Genomic DNA, 18428 nt, shown 5'->3' with positions numbered 1-18428 from the left:
TTGCTAATTTATGTGAGAGGTGATCCATCACATGAAAAAGCATGTAATAAATCACGTTTGTGTGAGTGTGTATGTGTGTGTGCGTGCGCACTTTGTGTTGCCAGCCTAGAGATGTCAACAAACTCAACATTGTATGAGGGGAACAACTTAAAAGCACACACACACACACACACACACACACACACACACACACACACACACACAGGTTGAATGATGAGCAGAGCAAATGCTTGTTTATCCTTTGGCTTCTGCCGGTGCGTCATTTATGTTGATGGATGAGTATTCTGTTAAAGATAAGAGCGAGAGAGGCAGAAACACATACGTGCGCAGAGAGAGAGAGAGAGAGAAAAAGAGTACAGAAAGGAAGATAATATGATTTGATGGGAAGAAAGGACAAGAGGGACAGAGAGTGAGAAGGACAGAACCAGGCTGACAGTGATGTATTGATCTGATATCAGCAGAATCTGAATTTACTCCACATGAGTCATGACTCATCCAGGTTAAATATGGTTTCTTAGTTGCAGTATTTCATTTTCAAAACTCATGTAAATCCATATAAATAGCAATGTAACAATCTCATTTTCAATTTACTTTTTAACCTCATTTTATTTTCGGGATTATGGCAAAGTATAAACCAGTGTTGGCTAGGCGTGCCATACATGTAGTCTGCCATAGTGTCTTTTGTTTGTACATAGTTAAATTAAATTATTTAAGCCCATTTCCACCACTAAAAGAAGGAAGGAAAGAAATGAAAGAAGGTATGAAAAGGGCCGCCTGTGATGCAAGGACTACGCTACACAAATACAGTTGTTTTCCGTGGGTCATTTGAGCAGCCCAGGCCTATAAAAAGGTCTGAAGTAGCAACAAAATCCCTTTTGCTCTCGGAATGGGAGCAGTGAGAAGGGAAATGAGTGTTCAAGAAGTTGATCCTTAAATGCAGCAGTAATTGACTCAAATCTGAACAAATCCCCAGTGTGCGCGTCATTCGATAACACTCAAACTATCCTCGAGCAACTTGGAGAACTCTCGACTCTTAATACAGAGGCTGCAATGAGCCCGGTGCAAAAATAGTGTCAAAATTGTCTCTTGACAATGTACAGTATATTTCCTTTCAAAAGTGATAAGTGTACACAGGCTTGTGTGCATTTGAACTCCTTTGACGCTTCTCTTTGCTTTTGTCTGAAGATGCTTTTATCCTGATGAGAACATAAAAAAATATGAAAGTATTCTTTATTAATCCTCTATTCATGCAGCCGTGAAGGTGCTCAAGGAGCAGTTAGAGGTTACGTGTCTCGCTCAGGGACACTTTGACGCGGGACGTACGGCAGCCATGGGTTAGAACCTAAACCCTGTTGTTACCGGCGCAACCTTTCTATTCTACACGGGCGACCGTGGCGCGAGGAGTAGAAGGTCCCTACAAATACACTTCCTAAATTGCAAACATTACAAGCAACCACTCTTTCAAATTGTGGTTGCATTAGTTCTTTGATCATTTTCTTGTCCACACAGAAAATGACCTGACAGGAAGTGCTGGAACTACAAAGCTAAGGATCCTCAAGAAAAAAGGTTGAGACGTTGAAGACTAGATATTTTTTCACAGTTCTTACTGAAAAGCCTTTTTCTTCACTCATATTGCTAGAAAAGCAAAGCAAAGATGCACTTTGGTTCCCAGTGAGCTCGAACATCGTCACTGGAGACGACATGAAAGAAAGCACAGAAATGTAATCTGGACCAACATTGGAACGAGAAAACAAATGTCGGAGCGACGCTTTTGTTTCATCAACGGTCCTTATTCATAAACAAAAGGCAGACACAGATCCGTGCTCAAACAATGCTTGCTTAGTCATGACTCGGAGCAGCAGCCCCAACAGGACGTGCTGGTGATCTCCAGTCAGATTATGTGACTGTAATAAGACTTCTTTACCTGCCGTACTTGTTGCTTTACACTTGTCTTCTAAATGCCCAACTCGTTGACATCTCAAACATTTTATTGGTTTAGAAGTTGTGTTTTCTGATAGTGAAATTTTTTTAATCTTTTCGTAAAACTACAGAAGAACAATCAAGCCGTCACATTTTTCTTGGTCCAGCACACTTCAGCTGCTCACCTTAGCTAAAGACACAGAAGAATCTTCCTCGGCAAAATGTCAAAAACACACGTCAGAAAGCAATGCTTTTTTTCTAAAGTCAATATACGGAAAATTCTCAATAAAAACTGTAAAAAGAAGCCGTTTAATTTACTCAGAGGAAGTGCAGCCAGTAAAATAAAATCAGGTCACCCCTCTGTCCATAATAATAAAGTGTTAATAAACAGGTGGTGCCGACGTGTGTTGTTTAAATGGAGACAGAGAGAGAGAGAGACTTATAACCTTGAGGAGACAAATACTGTTCGCCTGCACTCTAACACTCAGCCCACCTGCTCAGAAATGTGTCACCGATGAAACTGTTATCTTCACTTCTGCTTGTCCTTCTCCCAGCTCCATCTCAAGGCTTCTCTATAGCTGATTGACCCCTGAAATCAACATTAGTTCCATTCCTCTCTTTTTCAGTCATGTCGTATTCAATGGCTTTAAATAGAGACCTTCATATGGAACCGACAATGTGGACCAAACAACTCACTATTAAATACAAAATACCATAGATCTGTCTTCCTATTGCTGAATCTGACATTTTATATTCTAATGTTTTGTATAAAAACGTGTAAAAAAATAAAATGTTAAAATAAACCCTTACATCTCAGTGCAACATTCCAGTTATTTTCACTGCAGAGAAGCAGTGAGAAGAAATAGATGGACACCATTCCTAATCTCCTCTTCTCGGCTTTATCTCTCCCACTCAGATTTTTGTCTCCAATTGTTGCTATAGTGACACACATGTCCCACGAGACGGTGCCAGTTAGCGGCAAATTGACTCTTCACACAGGCGCACACACAAGATCACACACACACAGGAAGCTCTGAGCCTAAAAACGGCAAAGCACCACATGACCAGAAAAAAAGGAACCCAAGCAGAAGAAAGAGGGCGTGGGTGCAAATGTAAAGTGGACACTGCTATTTCAATGTGGATTTCTGTTACACATATAATGCGGTCCTGCTACAAACGTCTTTATCTAAGAAATATTTTTGTATTAGCAAGATATGTACTGACCAAACCAAAGGGAATGGCACGTCGCTGCAGAATGTCGTAGCAGCCACGCTGGTTAAATAGCCCTTGCACTTCAGGATACATTCAAAGTTCTTGAATGAATACTCTTCTTCAAGCAATAATGGACTTTCCTTTCTCTTTCCTTAGTTAAGTGGTTCTCGCCATATTATGTATTCACTGGAACTGTCCACCAACCCTGCACAACACATTGTACAATCTGTCCAATAAAATACTGAACCTGACAAGGCCATGTATGTCACATGTGAAAACGAATAAAAGTAATTGTGCATCGCTTGTAAATGGACACTGACCGTGTCCAAGTAAAAATGGATATTATAATGGAAAACCTTTCCACCACATGCTGTATGTAAAACATTGTGCTGGATCCTCGTACTTCAAGCAGTTGGTTCCCTCTTTGTCAGTTTTTTTTTTAACCAGCTATTTATTACTGATCTCATATTCCGAGGTTATTGTCGCTAATAAGTATGTCACTTTGAATTTTTGCCAACAAATGGTTATCCACGTTAAAAAACAAGGGTGTGTATTGAAATAACAGCAGATTAGACTGACTGGGACCATCATTGAATTTGCTTGAGCTGTTATGGTGGACTGAATCTAATCAGGCTAATAGTTTCTGTTCCCCCAAAAAGGGTTAGAACAAAATTACAATCACTGCAGCGCAGTGTTTTCCAAAACAGTGCAATGGGAACTGCCGTTTGTTAAATGAATGTATTAATCAGGGGTTTGCCCATCCTCTTTAACGTGATTGCTATTAAATATTAGCAAAGCATCAATAAGGCTTCCAATGTGTTTTAACTGCATCCAAGTGCCAGTTTGAATAATTATTTCCTTTGTTCTCACAGACAGTTGGGTGTACTTGATAGTCATGAAGTTCTTGATAGTTCCAATAATACATCATTTTGTACCCTGTGGAACAACTATGCAGTTAGTACAGCAAATACAATAATAAAAGGAAATCACATTGTGGACATCGCTCATTCCTTCATACCGAGGACAAATAATGTACTGTAATTCCTAGATACATTTCTACAGCAACCTGGTGTTTCAAAAGGGGAATTGCCTTAAACTACTGGAAATTAGAGGGCGACTACATTACAGGTAATTTAGCAGACGCTTTTATCCAAAGCGACTTACATTACACTTTTAACCCGTGGCTTTTTCACATTTTTGCCCGGGTAGCAATTAGGGGTTAGGTGTCTTGCTCAGGGACACTTCGACATGGAACATGGGGCAGCCTGGAATTGAACCAACAAGCTTGTGCTTCCCAGCACACCTTCTCTAACCCCTGCGCCACGACTCCTACACAAGACTGAAAAAAAGGTAAAAACCTTAATTATTGTAAACATGTTTCTTTAAATTACTAATTTAAACCCAAACCAGAATATTTCTCATAACCTAACCAAATTCTACCACGTGGGGTCCGTAGTTCTGGACAGCAACATCTCTCACTCGCTCTTACAGCGGATGAGGGAGAGAGTTTTGTAAATCCCCAAATAGACCGTTTGAAGCGGCATCCATTATGAGCCATGTGCAAGGCTCTCAGTCTGAAAATTGATAACCCAGTTTTGCTGCTTTGTTTGATACTTTAGAACACTTCTGGTACGAACATTGTTATAATATTTACTTTAGGTCTAAAATAATTGGTTGATTTTGGAAACAAGTTGACTTTATAATCTGGTGAGCAAACATTTACTTATTTAAACATAAATCAAATACGGAACGCAGTATAATTTATTTGGAGGAGTTGTGTTACTGGACACATATCAATGTAATGATCGTTTTTCTCCCTGCTCTGTGAAGGTCAGTCCATTGCTGACACATTAGCCACAAGCAGTTGTCAAATCAACTTTGTTTTGGAGATTTCTTTTCCTTACAAGCCAAAAATCAATTAATTCTGCTAGAGGTCATAACAGCAACGTTTCCATTATCAATCAGAACCAGTCTTGAAAGGGACATTGTAAATATTAGCAGCCTCAACAGATGGAACCCCGGTGGAGGGTCCGCTGATTCAATCACTCAAAAGACGTGATCAAATCATTACCCAGGGATGCACGCTTTTTGAGAAGGGTCAATATATTCTTTTTTGTACCTCTGGTTATTATAATAATTTAAGATCAATTGGGCTACACAAATCCAAATAAAGAAGAGGTATTATTGTAGGGGCCACAGTGTGACTTAATTATTGCAAGATCCGGGCACGGATAGATGGATTTTCTTTTATTAAATTAACCTTCTAATTTATCGTTAGGCCTTGGCCAGAAGTTGACAGGAAAGGTATTCAATATTCCTTAATTCAGGTGGCTATAGCAGGCAATCGATGAAGATGCTGGGCATTAAGGTGCTGCATGATTTCATACCTAATTTAAATAGTACCATGCGTTCGGTTTATATATATATATTTAAGGGTGTGAGAAGCTGATGATACATTGTATGCGTCATCGTAAAAGAGTTGTCAGCAATTCTTAGCATCCATCATTGGAAAAAGAAAAAAAAAAGTTATCCCCATGCATTTCATGCCCTGATCTTTTGCGCCACAGGTTACGTTCCTCTAGTGGTTTTAAGGCCCTTATAACGGTTTAAATATTTTCAACTATTTAATGCCGGGCCGAGAGTCAAAAAAGTAAAAAAAATGACCAAAGACGCAAATAAATTAAATCAGAACGCACATAAAATGTTTCCTATTGATTTATAATGCGTGGAGGGGTGTGTTGTATCCTACACATAAATATGATGTCAATGTGTGAACACAACATCAACCTGAGCGTGCAGTCCGGATTTGCTTTAATTTATTCACTTGCCGTTGCTCTTTTATAAATCATGACTCATCTGTGAATATTCATCCGGGTCGACCGGGACTCTTTGTACTGCCCCAAATGAATGACTGTGCATACGGCTTGTGTGGTTATTACCCATTTGGCCCTTAACCGGTCTTTTGTTGGGAATTCGACATGATCTCACCCATAAGTTAAACGACTAGAACCTGAGGGGTTGAAATAAAATGTCAGCACGGAGGAAAACAATTTACAAAGTCAGCCCCAGGGAAACAATACATTTTAAGGTTTGGTAAAAAAAAAATACATGCATTAATATCTAATGACTGGGTGATTGTATTGTAACTGGACATTTCTAAATTGAAAACCACCAAGGTGTTCTATACAGCTTCTGATATAGTTATAACAAATAACCTTCATGTAGCGTTCATGTAGCCATACACACCACGCACAGCTTAATCCAGTTAAAGTAACAACATCCTCACTCGATTGAGCCGAATCAAAAATCGATTATTATTGGTGTGGGTAGTTTTCTAAAGATAACAACTGCTCGAAAGCGATGTGAGAGAGACGACGTCCCGGAGCACGAATCCACTGAACGCGTTACTGCTGCCTTCTTTTACTTGAAAAATGACTATACCTCTACACTGCATGTTATTATTTACTCATTCACATCTTTCTCACCCTGTCTGGATTCCTCTCCATCTCTCTTCAGTGGCACGAGGGTGAACGGAGGTCCACACAGTTGTGTTTAGTTATGGACTTCAACGTGTGTACAGGGACCTCTCAGCCTGCCTTATTAATGAGGACCAGTGGATGGTTTCTTTGTTTGCTGCCAAACTTGCATATAGCGTGTAGGAAAACTGCAAGGGATATCACTGCCTATTTCAGTGCAGAATGTAATGGTAAGGGTAAGGCAACAACCTATTTGTTATCATTTTATTGACATTTGGTTTCACACAGGACATTCAAACTTGTCTCCTGGGTGAAAGTCCTTTTGTTTGACTAATCAATCCATCCCAACCTCTTCCCTACATCCTTTAATGTGATCTGTTGAACCTGGGATTGTACCACCATGACAAAAGGATGCGGATTTTACTTTAAAATGACCTTTTACACATGGTGACGTCACAGAATATGAACCCATTATTTGCCACTAGTTGGTGTAACGCCTCAATGAGATTGTGCAATTGCTAATGCCAATTTTTATGCTTACATACTTTATATTGTTGTCCTTGTTTATTTTATTTTTCCTATTTTTGTATACTTGCATGTGCTGTGCAGTCAAAGTCAAATTCCAATAAAGCGGATTCTAAATCCGGTGTGTTATTCTAACTACTCTGCTAATTGGCTTTAGCCTCACTGTCACCTAACACGGTGTCGAATTTGACAGTTGAATGTTAAATATTTTGTTATTACTAGCTGATCGGTTCACTTTGGTTTGGCTCGTCATTAGACTCTTTCCCTGAGTTCAGTCCGACTGCGTTTATGCGGCTTCTGTTCCACGCTACTGCTTACAGAGGCACTCTAAATGTATTACATGCGGATGTGTAATGTTGAAAACAACCGAGATAACAAAGCTAATGTAACTACCCGGGGTTGAAGTGCAAAGCTTGATGTCGCACACACAGCTCAGCTGTAAATGTTTATTTATGCAAAATCCAGGACAATCGCATCATAATACGTGTTTTGAATTATCCAGGTCCAACAATATTACGGCCTGCAGTCTGTTCAGCCTGCAACGAGTGTAGCAAGCGGAAGGTCAACTAAGAAAAGGATCTTAAGATCATTTATTACTATTGGACTTTTGTATTTTTGTTGCAGGAAAAGCTTGATTATGACCAAAAACATAACACGCAGTCATTTTGGGACTAGTTAATTTTGTGTGTTATGACTTAAAACATTAACATCAGAGTCGAAGATGCTACGGTCTTTCCCACTATTTCTCTTATGGTCAGTTGTCTTCTCCATAACGTTTTCTTAACCCTGGTAATGCAATAGTCACTGCTTTTATTCTCCGCAGAGTTGTTATAAAAACTGGCATCTTTGAGAATAGACAAGAGCAGTTTGAATTGAACATGTTATTTATTTGTCTTCATCCTATACTTATTCTTCTATCCGATTCTTTTCTAACACATCACTACCTCCCATCCTCACATGAAGCGCTGGTAGCGGCTATTATGGACCTTTGGGGATATGTCGGTGTTTTAGCAAAGCTGCATGTCAGAGTCAATCTCATCAGACGGAATGAAAAGTGACAGGGAGACGCTTATAAACCAAAACCTTGTTTACACTTGTCTGGTAACTGTCCAAAAACAATCCAATAATCACCCGGTTCAACAAACCCGCCACTGCTTCCATTCCCTCTCTGAGGTTTCTTCTGCTCGGTCTCTTTGAATGAATGTTCATGGTGCCGATTATCCGTTTTTGCCAAAAGCTAAATTGAGCTTTTGAGGGTGTTTTATTTAAAAGAAGGCAAAAAGAGGTAGTAGTGGGTGTCTGACGTTGCAAACCATATCGTATGAATCTGTTAACATGAGGGTTTAGCAAGCCAACATCTATCCATCTACAGCACCTTGGTGAGTTATACACCAGTGTGTATGCAGCTTGTTCCTCAAGTATTCAAAGCTAAAAAAGAAACAAATAGCCATCCCACAAACCAACATGGGGTTTATGTTCCTAACAGTCAGTAATCTTTCAGCCGAGAGACTGCGACCCGTCCCCAGTCACCCTTGTTGGAAACAAGACGTCCATTCACATAACTTGCAGACTTCAATAGTCCCAGTTATCTAAAGCCAAACGGCAACCTTTTCATAAACCTTACCAAGTCGTTTACTTGCCTAAACCAGACTTAATTAAGTTTTTCTGTGAAGACAAGCTTTATTTTGAAAAAATTGATACTTTTCAGGTGTAGAATGAGGAGTACATGAACCGCTGTCATTTATTATATTGTTATTGACAGTGAGAACAATGGCTAACTTCAGAGTAGCTTCATTCTAACTTTAGCTGCCTTCATCACAATAGCCAGACCCTGTGAGGAGTTATTGCTTGATGATTTTTTCACATCTGGGAGTAGAATGGATTACTTATGCATTTACACCTCTTCAACCTTCTGATTAGAAAATGTCTCGCCGGATTCCTCGCCGGAGTGTAAAAGGGTCTTTTAGGTTTTATTACAGCTGCCTGGCTATCATTTTTTTCTGTCTCTTTATTCTCGCTGCAACAGAATCTTACCTGGGATTGGCAGCATAAAATGATTTCCTTGTTTTGTCCTTATTTATTCCATTTCATTTCTTTAACGCTTCATCTCTTGGAAGCAACACAATTCTCCTCCTAACACAATATTCCATAATGCATTAAGTGGTAATGAAAATTAAACACTCTTATCAGCCTTTCTTTCTAGGGTCCTCGTTCAATAAAAGATTTGTGCACTCTGATTCCCCCTTCATTATCTATCTCACTTCAGTTGCAGCAGCAATAAAATTGTATAAATTGTCTCAAATAGTCTCTTAACCCATATTTTATGCGCCATTATATTTTCTTCCCGAAAAGCAGACGCAACTACAGTTGTTTTCAGTCACCTTAACTTTTGTGTTTGGAATTACTTCATCTTGAGGTCATAGACTTTGCCATGTGCTGGTCTTTGGCCTAATATGGTAATCCGTTTGAATGTTGAGGAGTCGCAGACCAATTTAGCACAAAAACAAGCTCCATCTTCAAGCTGCAGTTCTTCTGATAACACTCCACTCCACTCCTCTTTATCTCTGGTTCTGTCTCCACCTCCCTCCTCTGATGCTCAGAGTTCATCTGTTCGAGACATATTTACAACCCGAACACTTATAATCTTGGGTTTCTTTATCCATTCGTCAATCTTAATGCCTGATTGTATTGCTGTCATTGGAAGCAAATGCATGGTAAATACAGCCGTATTAAAATCTTCTTTAATGTGCTTCTCGGTCTTGGGAGCAGTAAGCGCAGGGATACTCATTTCGTAGAAATCTTATAAATCGCGCTGTTAAATATCACCAAGTCTGACACACGGTCCATTTAACCTAAAACACCAATGAGGCGGGCTGATGACTCTCAAAGGGACGACCTACTCTGAAAATGTAATTCAGTGGATGACAGGGAGTGAAAATTTATCGTCCGGATTTTTGTTTTTATCTCACCACAATGCGGTATCAATGCAGGCACAGAAATATCAGATTTGAAAAAAAAAAAAAAAAAAATTCTACTAAACAGCTTTCAGAATATGAAGCACATTATCTCTCAAGCTGTCTTTACACGTTAATGGATTTTTCCCCCACTCTTTCCGTAATGAATAATTTACGCAGTTATGCAACCATGAGTCACACCTATACAAATGAAAAAAGGCTATATTTTCCCTATATAAATTGAAATAAAAGGCTGCCGGTTTTAGCAATTACATTTGGGTCGGGTAGGAAACTAACACATACAACACACTCATGAGTCGATGGTTATGAAATGTGACATCGGTGACGTAAATTCTCTTGACATTTTGCATCTTGTCAACTGGTGGCAAAAAATAAATAAATAGTCTCCTTCATTTGTCCCCTTGGTCCAGTTCCCCCCAACACGTGTCACTCATGTTGATCAGCTGTCATGTTACCCTCGTACTGAGGGGACACACATCTGCTGGCCCTCCGTAGACATTCAAGGGAAATGATGGTGATGTTGGTTTGAATGTTTTTCCATTGCAATTTCTGTTATTGTTAACTTCAAGCTTAGAATAACCTGCGCAGGCATTTGGATTTAGCCACGTAGAGGCTGTATTTAATTGAATATTATTTTTGTTATTCATTGTATTAATCCACTGGGTTATCTTCTAGGTTTTGTCATATAATATATATAATTATATATAGATATAATTAGATTTTAATAAAACCCATTTATTTTGGGTCATTTTGATGATGGCCGACTTTAAGGAGGAAGTTTGAACACGATTCCAGGCCACAAGTTTTTCATCATGTACATGCTTGATTTGAATGAGGTTGAAGATTGGGTGGGAAAACTATTGCCACCAGATGATTTGTAAGACTCATTCAAAATTCAATTTTCATTCAAAAATCGAATTACTGCTGGAATAAAAAAAGACCTTGCGAGTTGTGGTTGGTGGAACACGGAATGAGCTTCTCCTTCAAACGAAACGTGCTCTCTTTTCTATGGTGACCTCTAGTGGGTCCGGGTGAAGGCCAATAACTGAACCAGCCTTTCTGATCAGCTCATTGATCCTGTTTGTCATCCGTAGTAATTCCCTCCCCCAACAGAGCACGGCATAGAAGAGGACCCCAACTGAGATCCCCTGATGAAAAAAACCTGAAGAAGCTTTCATATTGTAATATGGAAATTCAGATACGGTAGATGGAAATCAAAATTGCCGCACTATCTGCAACGCACAGACATGATCTGGAAACATGGCAGCGGCCTTCAATTGCGAACATTCTGCTGTGGCGTGATCTCATAAGCACCACTCCAGCAGAGCAGCGCACATCATTCGAGTACAGAACCACCTGGCAGATTTAATGTGGTCGTTCCTTTCCCCTCAAGAGGATGATGCGCAATACCCACTGTGGTTCTTCAATACCATTGGAGACCATTTCCAGGCCATCGTGGTCCAGAATGCAGCAGTTTCTTTAGTGGCACCACGGGGCGCGATATGGTTACAACCATGGTGGAACATTGATAACCCTTCCATACAACTCAGGAATCACCCTCTGCAGGACCAAACATAAACAGAGCAAAGCTCAAGTCCTGTCACTATTTGAGGTAAATTGTCCTGAACCAAAGCATTGGAAAATATTTACCCGACTGTGCCCTTACTGGAAAGGTCAGAGGTCAAGAGCAGATCATCATTTCGCCACCGAGAACGTCTGCGGCAAATTTAATTTTAATTCTGTTTCTAACAACAACATTTCACATAAATAATAAATATGATAATGATAACGGTTGGCAGTATCCTAACAGATGCTGTATGACAGAACAGTGAGTTTGTTTATGAAAATGGAATCAGTAAGTAATTACTTTAAGTATAGAGTGCTCAATTACTTTCGTTTGTTTGTCATTTTACAATAATCCAGCGGACGTGTGCTTCTTCCGGAGTTTACGAAATGATTTGCCACCATGTGGTCGGAAAATAAATGAGGAGATTGTTGCATTTAGTTTGTCAGCCGTTATTTTATGTAATTTGAGCTAAATGATTATCATTCATGAATGTACACATGCCTCATAATGTGAAAGTTGCTGAGAGGTAGGCCAGTATATTACATTTTAGTTTATTTCCATTTTAAAGTAGAATATGCATGTGTATATTGTTTGATTGGACTTTGTTATATTGAGGATATATTATATTGGTACATGTGTTGGCTTGACGCTCCCTTTATTTTCCTGCTTATATTGACGTCATGTTTGCAGCAGGTACAACTGAGATGGGCGGATTAGGCACCAGTACAGTTTTTCTACCCTGCGACGGAATGTTTTTTTTTTGTGTATTTATTGAACGCTTTTAATGCTTGAAATGAACACCAAACAAAAAGAACTTAATATCTCTTGTCATTCGCGTGAAGAAAAGGAAATAAATGAGTCTGCAGCTCGATTGAGACTTAGAAATGTACGTCAACGAAGAATCGGCGCTGCAGTCTGCATAGAGGTTTTTAGAAGACGAGCTCCAGTAGTCGGCAAGATCTTTTCCTACGAGAAAGACTTTAACGTGAGGTCAGTCACTAATTTGACCGAGAGCGGCCAAGAATCCACAATCCAGGAACGAGGCAAAGTCATAGAACAAAGCACTCAGCAGGGAAAATGCTGGAAACCGATGAGCGCACACAGGGGAGAAGAAAGACAACCTGGCACCGGAACAAGGAACCAGGGGGGTATTTATGCCTGTGGCTGGCTGGCTGGCTGGCCTGGGGGGAGGGGGTCGAGCAGGTGCAGGTGATTGAACGCAGGTGTAGCGAGTGAGAAATCAGCAGGAACACGAGGACGGGAACTGAAATGACAAAAAAAAGGGCGATCAACACCGTTAGGTTCCGAGTAAAAAATCTAGAGAACCGGCGCGAAATGAACTTAATTGTTTATTTTACTGCCAACATTAAGTTAGCGGTGCCTAAGTTAATTAAACTAACAAACGGTAATTGAAAAAAAACGTCTTTCTTCAATAAAATTGTGTTGGCGTTTTCCTCAGTAGGATTCATGACCTCTATCAGTGACCAGTTGGAGAACGTTTCCTTAATCTTGTTTCCATATCTGCAGAGCCTGTTGAGTCTCGAGACAGACTGATGAGGTGTTCTTCCTTTGAGGCGCCCACCCTGTGGATTACGCTCGGTAACACTTCCTAAATCACTATGATGGAGCGGGAACGGTTCCGTCCGGCTGTTTTGGTGCAGCCAGAGAGCTTAAACGTCACGTGGGCTGTTTGGCTGAGCTAGCCAAAGTTTCCCTGCAAATCAGTTGGGGATTTTTGCGTTAGCATTGTAGCTCCTTTTAGCTGATTTAAACTCAGCGAGCCCCGCAAAAAGCAGTAACTAATTTGCCTAAATCAACTCAAAGGCTGGGTGATTACTGGACAAAACCACAGCTTTGCTGCTTCAAATCGTATAATAGGCTTGCTTTTTCCTCCACTTACTCAATTGCTCAATTGCCCTTGCCGATAATGATACTTTTGGTTGGTTAATTTACAGCTTTAGTTAGTTAATTAGTTAGTTAAATTGAATTAAAATGGATTATTCGTGAGACTTCCATCTCATCCAAATTCTTACCAAATTACTATTTTCTAGTGCCTTTAAGCAAATTACAGTTAAGCTGAATAAAGCTAAAAAATAATGTCAATAATTTCTACTTTATTGCAGTCAAACAATATGTTTTTGAGAGATAACACACAAAAGGTATTTATATATAATGTTAATTGTTCTATAATCTGCTGGCTGTAATTAATTGTGATTAACATATCACATTATTTACTTTAGCTGTTGACCGGGTAAACAGAATTATTATATTCAACTCAAAACATCTCATGTTTTTTAGCCTCTTTATCAGGTAAATCACTGCCTGCACATCCAAAGTTGACAGCAACCACAGCAATAGATTTCCCTTGATAGCGAGTGGGAATTATTAAAGGAGTAAACAATTCTGTACATAACCTTAGAGATTTGACGCTTGCTCGGCAGATCAGGAGAATCCAAATGACATCATTGAAAAGTAAATGTGTAAACGGTATACATTAAGAATATGTAAAATACATGTGCATTCGTCCGTCAATTGTTCATGAGTGGAAGGTACCATTTTTATGTGTTACGATTACACATCACACATGTTAAGGGGGTATTTTAAAGGTATTGCAAAGTTCAAGCATATGTTTCTTGGTTTTGTCCCCAGGCAAATCATCCAAACCAATGTCAAATACTCGGTCAGTCTACCATTCGTATGCAGCAAATGCTTTTCCAAATAACCTTTTTGTTTTTACTGGAACTTAGGTAAAGCCACACTCATGTATACCTAAAAACAATACTCATGGAGTCATATTGTTAAAATAGAGTTGTTAGATAGAATGTCGACAAGTCATGTGAGAAAATGCCTAAGATGACTTTCAGTTTCACGTGTACCTCAAACTATCTCATGGGGGAAAGTTCAGTTTGGTGTGATAATAAATCAAAGCAATATGAAAAGAAATACACAAAGGAAGCAGCGCACAGTGAAGCCTACACCTGCTCACGGTAGTCATGCCATCACTTATTTTATCCGTGTCTCTCTTTATAGACCGTGAGCTGATGTAAAGATAATGAGCTTTACAGTAAGAGATTTTAGGCTCTTACTGCAGCTCACTTGAGGGTGTTTCCCTATTTTTTTTGGAGGGGGGGTTCTGGTTTAAACATCATGATCAAGCAGTGTTTATACATACCAATGGTTGCACGTGCTGGATGTATGAGAATGCCAGGATACAAACACACACACACACACACACACACACACACACACACACACACACACACACACACACACACACACACACACACACACACAGAGCAGGTTCTCCTCCACCACCCAAATGCACATACAAGATGGGCTACTAGTGCAGAGATGGAGATAACAGAGGGGGGGGGTCCTGAGAGAGCCATCATCGATCTGAACGGGGGAGGGAGAGAGAGGGAGTAAGAGAGAGAAATCTGTCAAGAAAAGAGGAAAGCGAAGCGCAGTGCCGGGCTGCATCTTTATCCCAGCAGACCCCTCCCCTTCTCCCTGCGCCCCCCCCCCCCCCCCCGCTTCCTCTCTGTCTCCACGCCAGCTGATGCTGACTGGAGGTGAAGCGGCTCCCCTGTCCCCTCGTTATCCCGGCGAAAACCTGGACGGACTCCCGCAGATTTGGGACAGACTGGACCCGCCACTGGATGACAGCGGAGGGGAAACTGCACATCTGAAAGAGAACCAAACCGAACCAAACCAGGACAGCGGGAGAGACAGAGAATAACACCGCCCCCCCCCGATAACGCAGAACAACTTCCAAACGGTTGTGTCCTCTGGAGCCGTCGCCACCGGAAAGGTAAGACCGAGCTGCAGGCACGTGCACGCAGCGCAAATACGCACACACATGCACATATATGCGCATATATATGCGTCCGTGCGCTGGATCACAGCAGTGCGCAGTGCGTGCGAAAACGCGCCTGCTGTGTCCATCTGCACTCCGTCACTGTGTTTATGTTGAGCTGCACCAGCTGAAGGGCTGCCATAACACACAGCATATATGGCGCGTGCCTGACGTATATGCATTTCGCATTCATGGCGCGTTTGTGCGTTCGCCCTGCAACTTGCTTCATCCTGCGCTTTAGTTGCAGGTCGCAACGTGAGCTGAGTTTGTTGCATTCAAACGCATAGCATTTGAACACCTGTTCTGATTGAGATGCATGTGTGTGTGTGTGTGTGTGTGTGTGTGTGTGTGTGTGTGTGTGTGTGTGTGTGTGTGTGTGTGTGTGTGTGTGTGTGCATGGGTGAACGTACGTATGCGTGCGTGCGGGGAATGGGGGTCTTATCAGAGGGGAGGCTTTGGTCATGTGCGTTCTTTATGTGTACTTTCTTATTGTGTTTTTAATGTGTGGGTGGGCATCTGGTGTTACTACTGAGAAATTCTGCAGCAGACCCTCATGGAAGTGTTTTAATGGCAAAACTGCACAAAATGCATCCAACACCAGAAATCAGCGTTTGTTTGTCTTTCAACAGATTTGGAGAACACGTGTTGTGTATTATGGTTTTGGTTTCCAGGGTTCAATAAGAGGTGTCCCATCCAAGTGATCAACAGGCTTGCATTTGTTTTGACGTGTTGGCATGTGCACTCAGACAGACTGAGATGGTGGAGTAAGACGAGTGACGTCCAAAGGTGTCCAAAGAAGAGCTCTCAGTTTGAAGAAGAATTTGCACGTATACTTTGTGTAATAATTCAATTTTATCCCTGATATATTCACAACGTTTTCCTCACCTGTTCACAAGTTACAACTGAACATAGTGCTTCATTTTGTTGTTGAGCTTTAGCATTAGTTGACTTCCTTAGATTTATAGTATTCATTTTATTAGAAGCAAGCTGGGGCTGAAAATGTTACAATAAACAATAAACAAACAAACCTCAGTAGCCAACTTATAGTCAGTTTTTAGTCACTATATTTGTTTGACTAAAATTACATTTAGTTGAATTTAGTATTCAACATTATAATGAAACCCGTAGATAATCAACTTCACATAATCTGAGCTGCTCTTAAATTCTTTACACAACAAGGTAGATGAACAAACAGAAAAATTCAAAATACTCACCAGCAAATATTTAGCAGATCAAAGAAGTGGGATTACATGATCTCTCACAGTTGATTACAAATTCAAGCACATGTGTGAAGAGTGTGAGGTGCATGTACTGGTAAAATATATTATAACATTGTTTTGTGCTAAAGCCGTGTCTCAAGTGTCCTGTATTTGACCCTGATGTGCAAAGAGCAGCATGATACAAAATGTTAGTTCGCAGCTGTGTCCTGAGAAGGGAGGACGGTCAACTCAATCTCATAGACGCTTCAAAACAAAGGACTTCTGTTCATGGCCTTAGTTCATATCTTATTCGGTACGAAAGTTCCGAATCCACGCTTTTACTTTATGTCAATTAATTATGATTTGCACCGGCCACTGAGGAGGATCTTGTGTGTGTGCGTGCTACCCTCAGCTTCACCTGGGTTCTTATCTCAACCTGCTTTGCAGCTTCTCGTAGCTGGCACGGAGAATGTCCTTCACATGTGTATAAAAACTCAGCGTTTTTACTGCTCGGAGACGTCATTACACCGAGCGCTGAGATACGTGCTGGTGTGTTGGACCTCCTGCTTGCAAGCAATAGTTAGAGCCAGATATCTGCTCATGTAATCTTTTTCTCTTCTAAATAAATGTTAACTTTTGACTTTAATTGATCAACGTCCTGCGATTCTTCTCATCAACCAACTCGGGGGGATTGGAGATCCTGACAATAGTACTGCCAGAGATGTAATATTTCCCAGTAATGGCCAACGACTCTCATTAAGAAAAGACCATTAAACACAATAAATGGTCACATTCTAAGGGTATTTTGTTGAAAACAAAGTGGACATTCTTGGGACACAGTGTTGCTGGCTGCTGTTATGTTCAGTAGCTAAAGATAAAATAAAAAAATAACATTAAAAAACCCTGTGAATAAAATCAGTTGATTCAAAGTTGGGTGCCAGACAGGAGAACAACTGCACTTCTACACTGTTACTGAGAGAAAATGTCACTTTGAATAATAACTAACCCCGCTTTACAAAAACACCCAACATTATCCAGTTTTTATCAGTCAATTCTGCATGTTGTGTCATGCGCGTGCTTGTGCGTCACTTTCCCCACCTCGTTTTACTGGCTGGGTAGAAATAGGCTGTGCATCTTTGCCCTTTCTACTAAACACTTCAAACTTTTCATTAACTCAAAAACAAAACACCGTTGTTATTGGTGTAGTTCGTCCATTTACTGTCAGAGAGGAAATTTGTCCGAGGGCTGTGTCTTATTTGTGTAACTAACCATTAAGACAACCAGATGGCACATCTCCCCCCCCACAGTTTACCTTCACTGTATCTGCTTATTGACATAGCTTATGTATCATTATGTTATAGGTTTCCTCTGAAGGGGTTAGGCAGTCAGATGCAGATATCCATCACAAAGGATTGTGGAGTTTTGGGTGTATGTTTACTGGTGTTCCTGGACCTCATTGTTCTTTAACATCCTATTGAGGGTCTTTGGTTAAGATTTTTTGAGAACATGCGGCCTCTTTAGTCATTTGAAGAGGCCAGTATGAAACAAACACATCATTCATCCCTGAAATTTGAACACATCATGATGATGTAACGCGTCGTTTCATTTGCCTCTCAGCCTTTTTTTTTGTAGCATTAGTGTGTAATTATTATTTCTTTTTATCAGGACAATGGTTCGGGGTTAGACTCAAGCCTTAAT

The 18428-nt window shown here is 40.4% G+C and overlaps 1 protein-coding gene across 1 annotated transcript in view; it reads left to right on the top strand.

Annotated features, from left to right (window-relative positions):
* Positions 1 to 15140: 15140 nt before the first annotated feature.
* Positions 15141 to 18428, top strand: part of oprl1 (opiate receptor-like 1) — a 37083-nt gene continuing 33795 nt past the window's right edge. Inside the window, exon 1 of the mRNA XM_040193775.2 lies at positions 15141 to 15486. The gene's annotated coding sequence lies outside the window, so the exon portion shown is untranslated. The remainder of the gene's footprint in view (positions 15487 to 18428) is intronic.

Source organism: Gasterosteus aculeatus, chromosome 2, assembly GCF_964276395.1.
Source record: "Gasterosteus aculeatus chromosome 2, fGasAcu3.hap1.1, whole genome shotgun sequence".
Classification (NCBI taxonomy): domain Eukaryota; kingdom Metazoa; phylum Chordata; class Actinopteri; order Perciformes; family Gasterosteidae; genus Gasterosteus; species Gasterosteus aculeatus.
This window is presented reverse-complemented; position numbering and strand designations above follow the sequence as displayed.